The following is a 13,337-nucleotide window of genomic DNA, read 5'->3' on the forward strand; positions in this document are numbered from 1 at the left end:
GAGGACGTGTGAGATGTTGTCTTGTTCTCCGCTACCGACTAGTGTTTTCATAGAATCAGATGATAGTTGGATGTATTGTGTGACTATGTAGTGCATGTAGCCACCAAGTATGAGGGATGCCATCCAAAGCGTATTGTAGTCTTGGTATAGGCCGTGTGGTTTGTGTGATTGCCGTAGAATAACTGAGTTGTTCTTTGCATCCCATGTGATTTCTACGACAACCTAGATATGGCATAGAAAAAGTAGATATGGCATGGAAAAAGTAGTGGAGCTACCCCAGTGGTGGTCAAGTGTAGTGGTGACGAAAGGGTGCATGTCCTAATTAGGTATCCCGATGGTGAAGTAGCAAAAGAAATAGATGCATGGAAAGCAGCCAACCCAGAATCCATACAAGTTGTTGGTTGACATATAGTGCCTGAAGTGATCAAAGTACAAAAACTGGGAATAAGGCACAATCCTAAAAAAAGGACCTGCACATACACAGGCCTTTGTCTTAAAAATCTCAGTATTTGATAAAACCAGCTTAGAAGACAATGCGTTTTAAGCAATACAATGCTTCTTGAGTATAGCTGGTTGCTCAGTGTATACTAATAGATACATATATTATATAAAAGTGTGTGGCGGTATGATTAAAAAGTGTACATAGTGTGGAGATGGGCGTGGATTGTTATGGAGAGATAAGGAGATGTTTTTTTCTGAGCTACCGTACCAGTCTGGAGACCAAACCACTATCTGCACCCCAGGCACTTAAAATTGTCAGATGGACAACCAAAAGAAAGACAGGGACCCAGAAAATCCCTAAATCTGATGGAGACATCCAACATTTTATGATAGAAGTGGAGGAAAATGCTGCTGTTCGCCGTAGCAAGCAGGCCGTCACCACGGCGCAGCACAGCTTCCCCCCTTCTCCCCTCCAGCAGTCCCTGCCAGCACAACACAGAACCTCACCTGCTGACTTCAGAGGGTCTCCCCTGATTGCCAGAGGGGCACAGTCATCTGCTGGGGGCACCAGATTCCTTCAGTCGCTCCTGGGCATACTGCCACCACAGCCAAAGTTTCAGGCATGGTGCAGGTCCATCTGCAGCGCTCAACTGCTCTCCACCTCCATACTTCCCATTTTTCTGGGAAGATCCAGCACTGCTTCGGTATGTGGAGTGCCCACATGGCCGTCACCTTCCCCACTTCGGGGTTTGGATATGGACACTGCCATCTTGCCGATGCGCTTGGAAGGGCAGAGACTCTTAGCACTGATGGCATCCACAGCCCCAAGGCTGTGCCATAGGATCCTGTGGAGGAGCGCCCTGGAACCCGTACGGCCCCCACTCATGGAATTGAGGCCTGTTCCTATAGTACACTCTAAGGAGAATTTATGTGTTTATCAAGGAGAAGATAATCCCAGATCTCGTGCAGAAGTCTGGATCCAGGAGAAATACAAATCACACTAGCCTGTGCGGTATCAGATGATTTCTAATTTATTCTAAGGTACATATGGTTTTTCTACCATAAATGACATCACAGAAAAAGTACATACCTCCAAGATTAATAATAATACATGATAGGCTGAAACTAAAATGATTAACATAAGTTACACCTTTTAAGGTGTAACTATAACATACAATGAAACCTTTATGAATTCAGTGAAAACGAATGCAAGGGGGGTCTGAGAGACTGTCTTATCTCCTCTCTGTCTGTCCCAGTACCATGCAAGGCTATAGAAAGCTTTCGTTTAACCCCTTCACTACTTATACTAGCATCATGCTATATCTTTCTAGTCTACAATGCAATAAAAGAACAATTAACTGATACATTGATCTACAATTTTCTTAACGCACACCTCCTCACGGTATGTTTGAGCCCCAACCACTAATACCACCACATTTTTTACAGCCATGCCTACTAACACTCCTCTGCCTACTACATCTTTTGGGACTGTCATATCACAGACTAGAGATGAGCGAGTAGTGCCTTAGCCGAGTATCTCCCCACTTGTCTCTAAAGATTCGGGGGGCAGCGGGGGGCGGGGAGCGGCGGGGGAGAGCGGGGAGGAACGGAGGGGAGATCTCTCTCTCCCTCTCTTCCCCCCACAACTCACCTGTCACCCGCGCCAGCCCCCGAATCTTTAGAGACGAGCAGGGAGATACTCTGCTAAGGCACTACTCGCTCGAGTAATGTGCCTTAGCAAGTATACTTGCTCATCTCTATCACAGACCAATATTGCCTCAGTGACTTCAGCCACAGGTTACTCTGCCCACTTCTCTGCACCTATCTTTTCTTCACCTGTTGAAGATAGTAAAGGAACTTAGAGACTTACATTCCCGCATTATTGCGATACCTACTAAAGAGGATGTGGAAGCCTATATCGTTTGCCTAGAGTCTGCATATCGGTCTTCTCTTTGATCAGAATTTAAACATGTAGAATGTAGAGTGCAAACCGTGGAATCCGAGATCCAAAGCTACAACAATAGGGTCAAAGCTATTCAGTCAACCTTAGATGCTCACTTAATCCAAGTCTGCTACCTCTGGGATATGCTGGATGCTGCTGAGAACAGAGGATGACATAATAAGCTTCAGTCAAGAGGGCTAGCGGAGTTGAACAAGCCCAGGGACTTACCAAGCACAATAAAAGCCATCTTTAATAATGTTTTGGGAGTCCCCCTAGATACACCCCTAGAGTTGGACAGAATTCACAAGACCTTGAGGCCGAAAACAAATGGATCATGACTGTCCCCGGGATGTAGTCTGTAAAGTACACCATTGTCTACAGAAAGAAGCCATCTACCGAAAACGTAGAGATAGGGTGATGGCGTTGTTCAGAGGTGGGCCTATATGGATCCTGCTCAAGAAATCACAAGCTTAACTATACTTTGGGATTCCCTTTTCATTTGCAAGTGCGACATGACAGTAGAGTCTACATACTTCGATCTCCAGCTGACCTTCCAGGATTTTCGATCTCACCATCCAGGACTGGCTGAGCTTAATACTGTTCCTTCCTGGGGAGCAATCTCCTCCTCACCCCAGACAAGAATGTAATCACAGGGCCTGGAGGTCTCCTGAAGCTTTGAGCTCTTATCTGCCTGATGACGAGCATTCTCACTTTAGTTCTCCATCTGCTTTGAGTCTTCAATGATGTGATCGACCTCCCTCCATGACATACTGAACTCACTGCATTGCCTGGGGGTGGTTATTATCTTGCTTAAATATTTTCAATGTTAGTAGTGGGATTCTCCTACTGATAGTCGGTGGCAGGTCCCAGGATGGGGAGAGCTTCCTCTGTAGAAAGCTCGTTCCCCACTCTGGAAGCCTGTTCTGCTAACTAGAGTAGTAGACTTTGTTTGTTCCATTTAATTTTCTAACCAAACCTGGTCTGTGTCTCAGGATTTTCTTCTTACTTTTATTGTTATCATCTCTTTTATCCCTCTCCTTCTTCCTTGTAAACTAATTTTTTCCACTTTCCCCCCTTTTTTCCCCCCATTTTTTTTCTCCTCTCTCCCCTCTTATTTTCTCCCTACTTCTCTCTTTCTTTCACACATCTAACGCTACTTGGAGAAGGGTGGGGAGGAGGTGAGAGTCATAGCCTGTACGGTCCACATTCATGGTCCCGCTCAACTTTTGCTCCCTTAACGTGACAGGCTTGAATTCCCCACAAAATATGTCTCCAATACTTTATCAGCTTCATAAACAAAGATCCCATATTGTGTTTTTGCAGGAGACTTGCTTCCGTTCTGGGCACATCCTTACCATCAATGACAGATACTGCACAACCTGTTTCCATAGCACAAACTCGATTACAAAGGCCAAAGGTGCGTCGGTTGCTATTCATAAATTGCCACTGCACAAGGTCTTGGACACTTGCATCGATCCTGAGGGCAGGTATGTCTTTCTCAAGTTCAGGGTCCAGAGTAAAGTTTTCATCTTGGTAAACTGGTATCTCCCCATTCGAGGGCTTGTGCAGGTGGGAAGTTCTCTCCTCCTCTTCCTATCAGACTTTTCAGAGAGTATAATTGTAGTAGAGGGCGACATAAACTTCCAATTGACCCAACAGTTGATAGTGTTATTGGATCACACCGATACCGATCTAATGACCTCATTGTCAGGTGCTATATTGGTAGATATGGAAGCCCATGATGAGACTATTGCCAGCAATATCTATGAGTAACACAAAAGTACTCTATGTTATATCAAGACCCATCTCATGAGAACTCACGGAAAATTCTGTTTAATTGAAGACATTGACAGTTTTTATACATAAAGAAAGAGGCCGTCAACATATAAAGGTTACTATTACAAAGGTTACAAGTAGAGTTGAGCGAACATACTCCGCCGAGCTTGATGCTCGTTCGAGTATTAGCGTACTCAATAGGGCTCGTTACTTGAACGAGAGAGAGAGAATCGGCAGCTTTTCTCTTTTCTCCTCCAATTCCACAGGGAAAATTATCAGTTGACAGATGTCCCTACAGCGATAAAAGCTCTGTTCCTACAGAAAAGCCTTCCTGTACGTAGTCTATCACGCATATACACTATTTTTGTAGCAGCAGAGTTTGGTTTTCCTTCACGGAGGCCTGGTCTATGCTACCACTATTTTGGATTTTTCTCTCAGCTTTCTCTAGCACTGATGGAAGTGTCTATGGGAGTGTTCTGCTACCTATTGCATCTGCTTAGCAATTAGAAAGGGCTTTTATTTCTGTCTTGACTGTGGACCTGAGCTGATTATAATTCACAGTCTCCTGTCTTTCCCTGCTCATCTTTCCCTGCTCGTAAATCAAGACAGGGCCACAAACGTCTATCGGCCAGTGGAGAATTAGAGTGACGTATGTGCCCATTTTTCAAACTGTCCAGATATAAATCTTCAGAGCCTGTCTCTCAGGAGCAGTTAGGTTGTACATACAGCTTTTCGGCAGCTTTCAGTCTAGGATGAGTTCAATAGAGCAATCCCCTTCTCTGTGAGGTGGTAATTTGTCTGCCTCCTCCTGAGCAAAGACATCAGAGAATAGCAATATGTTTAGGTAATTTACACATGTCTCCCTTTTCCCAATCCACCATAGGATTATGGAGCTGCAACCAAGGCAAACCGAAGACTACCTGCGTTGGTAGAGATTCCACAATATAGAGTGATAGTTTCAGTATGGAATAATGCATTCTTTAAATAGACATCCTGAACACAGAACTTCAAACACTTCCGTGATAACTGAGAGGTGTCGATGTCGGACAGCGTAATCTGTAAATCCAGTAGTTTTCCTACTAATCCTAAGTGTCTAACCATTTCATGATGGATTTCGTTGACACCAACTCCACAAACTAAAAAAACTGTGTTTGGACCACTATCCCCTCCTAACCTCAAGGCCATCTAGTTCCTCTGGCTCGAGACCTATGACAAGGACAATTTTGAACAAAATGTCCATTACAATTGTAGAAAAAGCACCGTCCTCTAAACTAAACTTTCTTCCCCCACCTGACATTGCCAACTAATGAACCCAGTTGCATAGGTTGCTTCCCATTAGTAGGCATGAAAGGTAAAGTAGAGGAAAGCTCATTATGCCTTTCTCTAAATTGTTTACAAAATCTGATCATTAAGACTGCACAGAATAGGCAACCAATCAATCTTTAAATTTATTAGCCAGACCACAATAAAACTGGCTTCGTAAAGCAGGGTCATTTCACTAAGTTTCTGTTGCCCAACATCATAGTTCAGCATAGAAATCCATACCAGATATAAGTGAAGAAATCCCATTGATTAAGTGTAGGCTGTTTAATATGTCACATTTAATCTGAACATTGTTGGATCTGAAAACCTAAAAGACTCATGGGTTGTGAAGAAACAAACCGCAAGTGCATACAAAACAGTTGCGAACCATAAAGAAAACACACCTGGGAAACACTGTACCTATAAACCCCTTACCCAGGAAAGAGGCCTCCCTATATGCAGATAACCCGCCCTAACGAGGGCAAACCTGATAATATACTTAGACCACTGGCAGACCCTACAGGGGAGAGGAGAGAACCACAGAGAACAAGATATCAACAATAATAATCTCAGCAATTAGCTTTGAGAAGATTCAGTAAAGTAGGAAATCCATTACCAATCTCTAACTTCTATCACAGTCAGAGGAAGACTGAATTAAACAGCAATGAGCTGAGCACAAGGCCAGGTTAAATAGTCCTCCTAAATTACCCAGCAAGTCTCATTAAAACCACTCCCAGCAAAGCCGGAAGTTGAAGAGAACCAAACATCAGAATACTAGAAATGAATAGATCCTAGAACAGCCACAAAGGACCCTTCAGAATTTTTCATATTTCTGTTTAGAATACTTGACCCAAAACTCCATCAGATCTTCACACAAGTTCTAAGAGTGGATAAAGAGAATCAAATCAAATGAGTCAAAAATATTAGACTTGGTCATTTATTTATCGAGGAAAATGATCCATTATCACATATCTGCAAGCGGAGAAAGTATGTGACCCTTTGCTTTCAGTATCTTGTGTGACCCCCTAGTGCAGCTATAACTGCTTCTGAATGTTTCCGGTAATTGCTGATTAGTTCTGCACATCAGTAATGCAGTGTTTTTCTTTTAACAAACATAGCTCTTCTTATTTAAGCCAAAAAGCTCCTTTTAGCTTGACCAGGTCATCTTTAAAAACAGTAGATGGGCAGCAATGTTCTTTTTGGAGAGCAGCAGCTTCCTCCTTGCAGTCCTGCTAAGCACACCATTGTTGTTCAGGGTCCTCCTATTGGTGGACTCATGAACATTAGCTAATGTGAGAAAGGCCTTTAGTTTCTTAGAGGTTACCTTGGGTTCCTTTGCTACCTCACGGACTATTATTTATTTGCCTTGTTCTTTGTGTGATCCTTGTTAGGTCAACTACTCCTGTGTGACTGTGGATTGGTGGAGTCCAAACTCTTAGGAAATGGTTTTTGTAGCCTAATGAGCATCAACATCTTTTCTTCTGAGGTCCTCAGAAATCTTTTTTTGTTTGTGCCATGATACACTTCCACAAATGTGTTGTAAAGATCAGACTTTGATAGAGTCCTGTTCTTTAACCCTTTAATGCCACAGGGCGTAACTGTGTGTCCTGGCAGGGAGGTACTTAGCGCAACAAGACGTAGAGATCAGAAGAGATCCCGCTCTATCTGGCAGCAGAAGACAGCTACTGTGTTTCCCCGAAAGTAAGACAGTGTCTTACTTTCTTTTTATCCCCAAAAGCCCCACTATGTCTTACTTTCGGGGTATGTCTTATAATAAAAAAAAATCATTACTCACCTCCCCCGGCGTTCTGTCGCGCTCCGGCAGGATGTCGCTCGCTCCTCGTCCCCGGCGCAGCATTGCTTTCTGAATGCGGGGCTTGAAATCCCCGCCTCCAGAAAGCTAATACACACGCCGTCAGCCAGTTACAGCCATTCAATGACAGCATTGAATGGCTGTGATTGGCTGAAGGCGCACGTGGCTTCAGCCAATCACACTATTCAATGACATCATTGAATGGCTGTGATTGGCTGAAGCCACGTGCGCCTTCAGCCAATCACAGCCATTCAATGATGTCATTGAATAGTGTGATTGGCTGAAGCCACGTGTGCCTTCAGCCAATCACAGCCATTCAATGCTGTCATTGAATGGCTGTAACTGGCTGACGGCGTGTGTATTAGCTTTCTGGAGGCGGGGATTTCAAGCCCCGCATTCAGAAAGCAATGCTGCGCCGGGGACGAGGAGCGAGCGACATCCTGCCGGAGCGCGACAGAACGCCGGGGGAGGTGAGTAATGATTTTTTTTTTTCTCCACTCCACGGTATGTCTTACTTTCGGGGTACGGCTTACATTGGCCGACCCCCCTGACACCCCCCATACGTCTTACAATCGGGGGTGTCTTACTATCGGGGAAACACGGTATCACCAATAGCCAGCCTCCTACTGCAACAGCGGGGGTGCATTGGGACAGCGACCTCCACTGTTAACCTTTTACACACCACGATCTATGTAGGTCACGGCATGTAAAGGACCCACAGAGGTAGCGCACTCCCTCTGTGACGTCACTGGATTCTCACCATGTAATCGCGGAGAGCCTGACAGGTTACCATGGCAACAGAACAGCACCTACAGGCGTCCTGCATTGCCAATGCCTATGATCCTTATAACAAGCTTTATCATAGCGATCATAGGAGCTATGGTGCAAGTCCCCACAGGGACACAAATAGTGTTAAAAAAAAAAGAAAAAGCTAAAAACTGTGTCAAAAGAAAAAAAAGATTAAAAACCCCTTTCTTGTGCTTTTCCCCCTATTAGTATTATTTTAATTATTTTTTTTAATTAAAATCCCATATATCTTCGTATCCGTAATGACTCGCACAACAAATTGAACACAGTTTCTAACCCGCACTGCAAAAAGCGTAAAAAGAACCCCTAAAAAAACGTGGCAAAATGCTTAATCGTTTTTTTCATTTTGCCTACCAAAAAAAAGCAATAAAAGTGATTTAAAAAGTTGCATGTATCCCAAAATGATACGCATAAAAACTAGAGCTCGTTACGCAAAAAACAAGACCTCACAGAGCTTTGTCCATGGAAAAATAAAACGGTCATAGAACTTTGAATGCAGTAATTTAGAAATACAAATATTTTTTTTTAAAAAGAAAGGGTTTTTATAAAGTGGAAAAACCTAAAAAAAAAATAAGAATTTTCATATCGTTGTAATCATAACGACCTGCATAAAAAATGTGTTATTTATGCTGCATGATTAATGCAAAAAACTGATCAAAAAGTCCTATGTACACCATAATAGTAACAAAAAATCTCTGATTGGCTGAGACAGCAGCGCTCGTGATCCAATCACAGCATTCGCTTGCTGGAGCTGGGTATTCAAAGCCCTATCACCAGAAAAAGAGTGATATCTCAGCGCAGAGGACATGGCAGCCTGTCGCAGCGCCAGAGGTCAGCACGAGGGACTCAGACACCGCCAGCTAGGGCTATTGATGGTTTTTTCTACCTGTAGTTTAACTAGGGCTTATTTGTGGGGGAGGGCTTATATTCCAAGTCTCCGCCGAAAATTGGGGTAGTGCTTATTATCAGCGTAGGTATATAGGAAAAGTAAAGGGGTCACAACTCGGTTGTTCAATGCTAATTACAAAAATAAGTGCACCTTTATGTAATGTAATTTCTCTGTGTTGTACAAGCATGAAATTTTGCACAACAATCTAATTGACCTCTATGTGTTGTAACAATGTCCTCCAGGGAGTGGGGGCTGCAATGACACTCTGGACTCCAACAGGCATAAAACTTGCGTCAGTTTTATTCCTTACAAGTACACTTCAGGTAAAGCAACATAACATGTGCAAAGATGCACCACGCAGGGTGCTCAGGTCCTGCTGTGAAGTGGTGTTGCCTCCTCAGGCTGTCAGACACTGACTCCCCAGAGCTGTTGTCCTTTTATGCCCCAGTAACGGGGTCAGTGCCTACAGCTGAGTTCTCTGGGAACCAGGCTGAAAGTCTAGGCTGGATCGCCACCATGTCCAGATTAAGAGCCTGGGAGCGAGATATACTCCATCCACAACTTCACCCTTTAACTGCCTACAGTGTATATACTGAGGAGAATCTACCTGACCTCTATGTGTATTTACTGAGGAGAATACAACTAACGTCTAGGTGCATATACTGAAAGGCTATAAAGTACATAGAGAAGCGGCCATGGAGCATGCCTTTAAGGCTAAGAAAGGGCTGCAACCTGCAAAGGGGAGTTTTAAGGGTAAAAAATTGGAGAGTGGGAGGGGTGGCACATTCTGTAGAGGGACATCGGTACATGCAGTCTGAGGAGAATCTAACGCTCCACTATGTGTATACATATTTTATTCCTCTGTTCCTCTGAAGTAACCATGACTTCACGAAAACTTTCATTGCAAACAACAGGTAAACACCTGTACCAGATTAACTCGGGCAAAGTGGGGTATATCAGCTAGTATAATATATGTGTATATAATATACACTGACATGCCAAAAGTCCTGGGATAGCAGTTTATAAATAGATGATGAAGTGGCACTGCCTTGGGGGGCGGCTTGGGAATATTCACACCTATAAGTTGTGGGGTGCTATCTTCTGAGGTTGAACATTGGCCAGCCTGCTCATGCCAAGGCAACATGAATGATCGCAGTTTGTACATGGCATGATAGCCAGTGCAAGACGGATGAGAGATTCCATTTCTAAATTTTTCCGGTATTTAATATTCCGCAATCCACAGTGCCATGTATGTACTGAAAATTGTGATAATAGGCATTACCAATTACCACCCACAGTGGACAGCGTAGTAGACACCCATGGGTGCTTAATGATCACGACCGGCAGCAGCTGGCTAGAATCATCTGTGCGAACAGGCAAGCAACTCCCCCAGAAATCACATCTTCCTTCACTGCAGGAGGCTCCGCACGTATATCCTGCAGATCAGTGCAGGTCTTCAGCTTTCATGAGATATAGGCACAGAAGACTACTAGAGCGCCTCTACTAAGGGGGTTTTCCCATAAACAGAAATGCCCTTAAAAAATCTTTAATCTTAAAAAATGAATACATTTCTAATTGACTTCTTTTAGAAATATTGCAGAGTTCTTGAGATCAGTAATTCCCTGCAGTCCGTGTGTCCAAACCCGGAGTCCAGTGTGTGCAATCTTCATCCCGCTGCTCTCCCCTCCAGTCTGCACTGTTGGCCGCACTCTTTTCTCACCCTAGCGGCGCTTTCTCAACTTTGGTGCTTGCTTGTACAACAGATATCATCCGTTTGCTTCCAAGATGCTCGGCACCTTCCATAAATGTCTATGGGTTTCATTGTCATCAGTGGAGCCCATATAATATAATATGAAGCTGAGTGTGTGCAGTGAAATGTCTTCCCTGAGATGCGCTCTTACTGCGCAGGCTCGGCATGTCTATAGACTTCTATGGGCCCACTGACCTTGTGCCAGCTACCATGGTCCAGAGCATATAAAAATAGAGAACCCAACATCTACACCCCAATATCTCCTCGTAGCCCAAAGAGTGAGGAGAAGCGCATCCACTGCGTGACGACATCTTTATTTCATCCTCAGAACATTCAGTTCAACAACAACATTTCTCAAGCAAATCAAAATGGATTTGTTGGGAAGGTTCTGTTATACAGAAACACTGCAAGTCGGGCGAGCTAATGACTGCCGACACTAACGAGCAGTTCAGTTATGATTCCCATCAAGACAATTATTGAGCCATGCCTTCGTTTTACCCTCAAAGGGAATAGAGGAGAAACCTTGCAGCATGCATAGCATGACATGGCAAATTGTTTTGGCCACACCCTTTGTTATAGTGCCACGCAGAGAACCCCTCACAGTATGAATATGTCTTTAAATAATAGCTACAAGCTCTACACAGTGATAGTGATTGCAGTGATGTTCCTCCAATTATTACAGTTGGTGTTATCTCTGATTGGTGTAATTATTTTAGCCTTTTCTCCTCTATCCAGGCTCAGACTGTCATGATGACTTCTTCCAGCCAAAACTTCTCTGCAGAATTTGACACACAGATATGTTTAGCACCTTGCTTTTTCATACCCCCCCCCCCTCTCCCTACATTTTCCACATCTTTATATAATCCATAGTGCCCCAGACAATAGTTAGGTGCTACATAGTTAGTGTTGTTTTATTGTACTCCACACTGTAATGGTGTCCTGATTTATGCCCCCATCAGTAATAATACACTTAAGGCCCATCAGCAATAATTCTCCCTTTTCTGCTCTTACAATTAATAATGCTGCCTTTATTGCCCACATAACTCATAGTGCCCCACTCTGCCTTCATAGTTAGTAATCCTATCCTTTCTTCGCCACTAGGTGATAACACCTTTATTGGCACCATAATTAATAATGCTGCCTTTTCTACCGCTGTAAATAATAAAGCCCTTTTTATGGACTATATTTTGCTGGTGGGAAAAGAAATTTCATTCTTTGCTCCTGAATCCATTATGTACTGCTCTTCTTCTTTTCAGGTATTGCAGGTACATGCTCTCCATATGACTGCTGTGGCCAATTCCTGGTCCCAGAGTCTGAGATCCAAGAGTGTCCGGCACTGGTCATGTGTATCAGCGTGTACACATACCCAGAGGTTTGGGGAATGAAACATGAATATGTAGATTTTGGTGGTGGCATTGGGTGTTTACCAACAGATAGAAAAGGGCTTAACAGCTTCTCACTGACTGGCAAACTGGTGGGAACCAATGTTAGGGGCCTTCCTCAGTCCGCCAGAGAGTCGGTAGTTGGAGACTCGCCCAAAAAAGCCGAGATCATGGGGACATAAACCAGTGCTCCAATTGTTCTAATGATAATCTGGACCTGGTTGTAAAGGTGAAACAAAGAGGTGATTACACGGTGGATGTGCTGTCTCTATATTAATATCTACTCAATTGTTTCACCTTATTTTCTCAAGTAAAAGTTATTTTTTTATTGGATATTTTGTAGATTTTACATTTTCCATCTCCTAAAATACAGGAACCTCTGTTATTTTTTTCTATAAAAGAATTATCCTGATTGACCCATCAAGGATGGAGAAAAACAAAGACAAAATGGCGGAGAGTATATTAAATCTCACCCTAGAGATACTCTTCCAGCTTACCGGAGAGGTGAGAGATTCTGATGATGTAACATGATATCATTCTTATCTATGGTAATAACAGATGATGTCACTAGAGAGAGAGATTTTGATTATGTCATATAACGTTATTCTTATCCATGGTAATAATAGAGGAAATGACTAGAGAGTGGAAAGATTTGGATGTTGTCACATTACATAATTCTTATCTATGGTAAACAGATGATATAACTCGAGAGATGCTGGATTCTGGAAAAGTCTGTAGTTATATTTATTAATCTCTCCCTACACACAGGATTACACAGTATTGAAGAAGACCTCTAGTGATGTCTGTTGGGCCCCTGTGTGTGATGAATGGGGAAGACCCCTGAGCCCAATCACGGGGCCCCTACCTCACCCCCTGATACATGAGGACATCAATATACAGAAGATTCTAGAACTCACGAACAAGATGATTGAGCTGCTGACTGGAGAGGTGATGCTGCAGGGAATGCTGGGACATTATACAGTAACAGCACTGGAGGCTTCTGGGTGATGACTGTATATTGTGTTGTCAGGTTCCTATAAGGTGTCAGGATGTCGCTGTCTATTTCTCCATGGAGGAGTGGGAGTATTTAGAAGGACACAAGGTTCTGTACGAGGACGTCATGATGGAGACCTGCCAGCCGCTCCCATCACCAGGTAATAGACAGGACGAAATACACAGGGACTTTATTATCTATATGTAAAGAATGACTTCAGTGTCTGTCTGTCTGTTTCCTC

At 43.4% G+C, this 13,337-nt stretch overlaps 1 pseudogene; it reads left to right on the forward strand.

Annotated features, from left to right (window-relative positions):
- The window catches only part of LOC136629225 (zinc finger protein 585A-like), a 130,965-nt pseudogene that overhangs the window by 8,174 nt on the left and 109,454 nt on the right, over positions 1 to 13,337 (forward strand).

This window comes from Eleutherodactylus coqui, chromosome 5, assembly GCF_035609145.1.
Source record: "Eleutherodactylus coqui strain aEleCoq1 chromosome 5, aEleCoq1.hap1, whole genome shotgun sequence".
Lineage (NCBI taxonomy): Eukaryota > Metazoa > Chordata > Amphibia > Anura > Eleutherodactylidae > Eleutherodactylus > Eleutherodactylus coqui.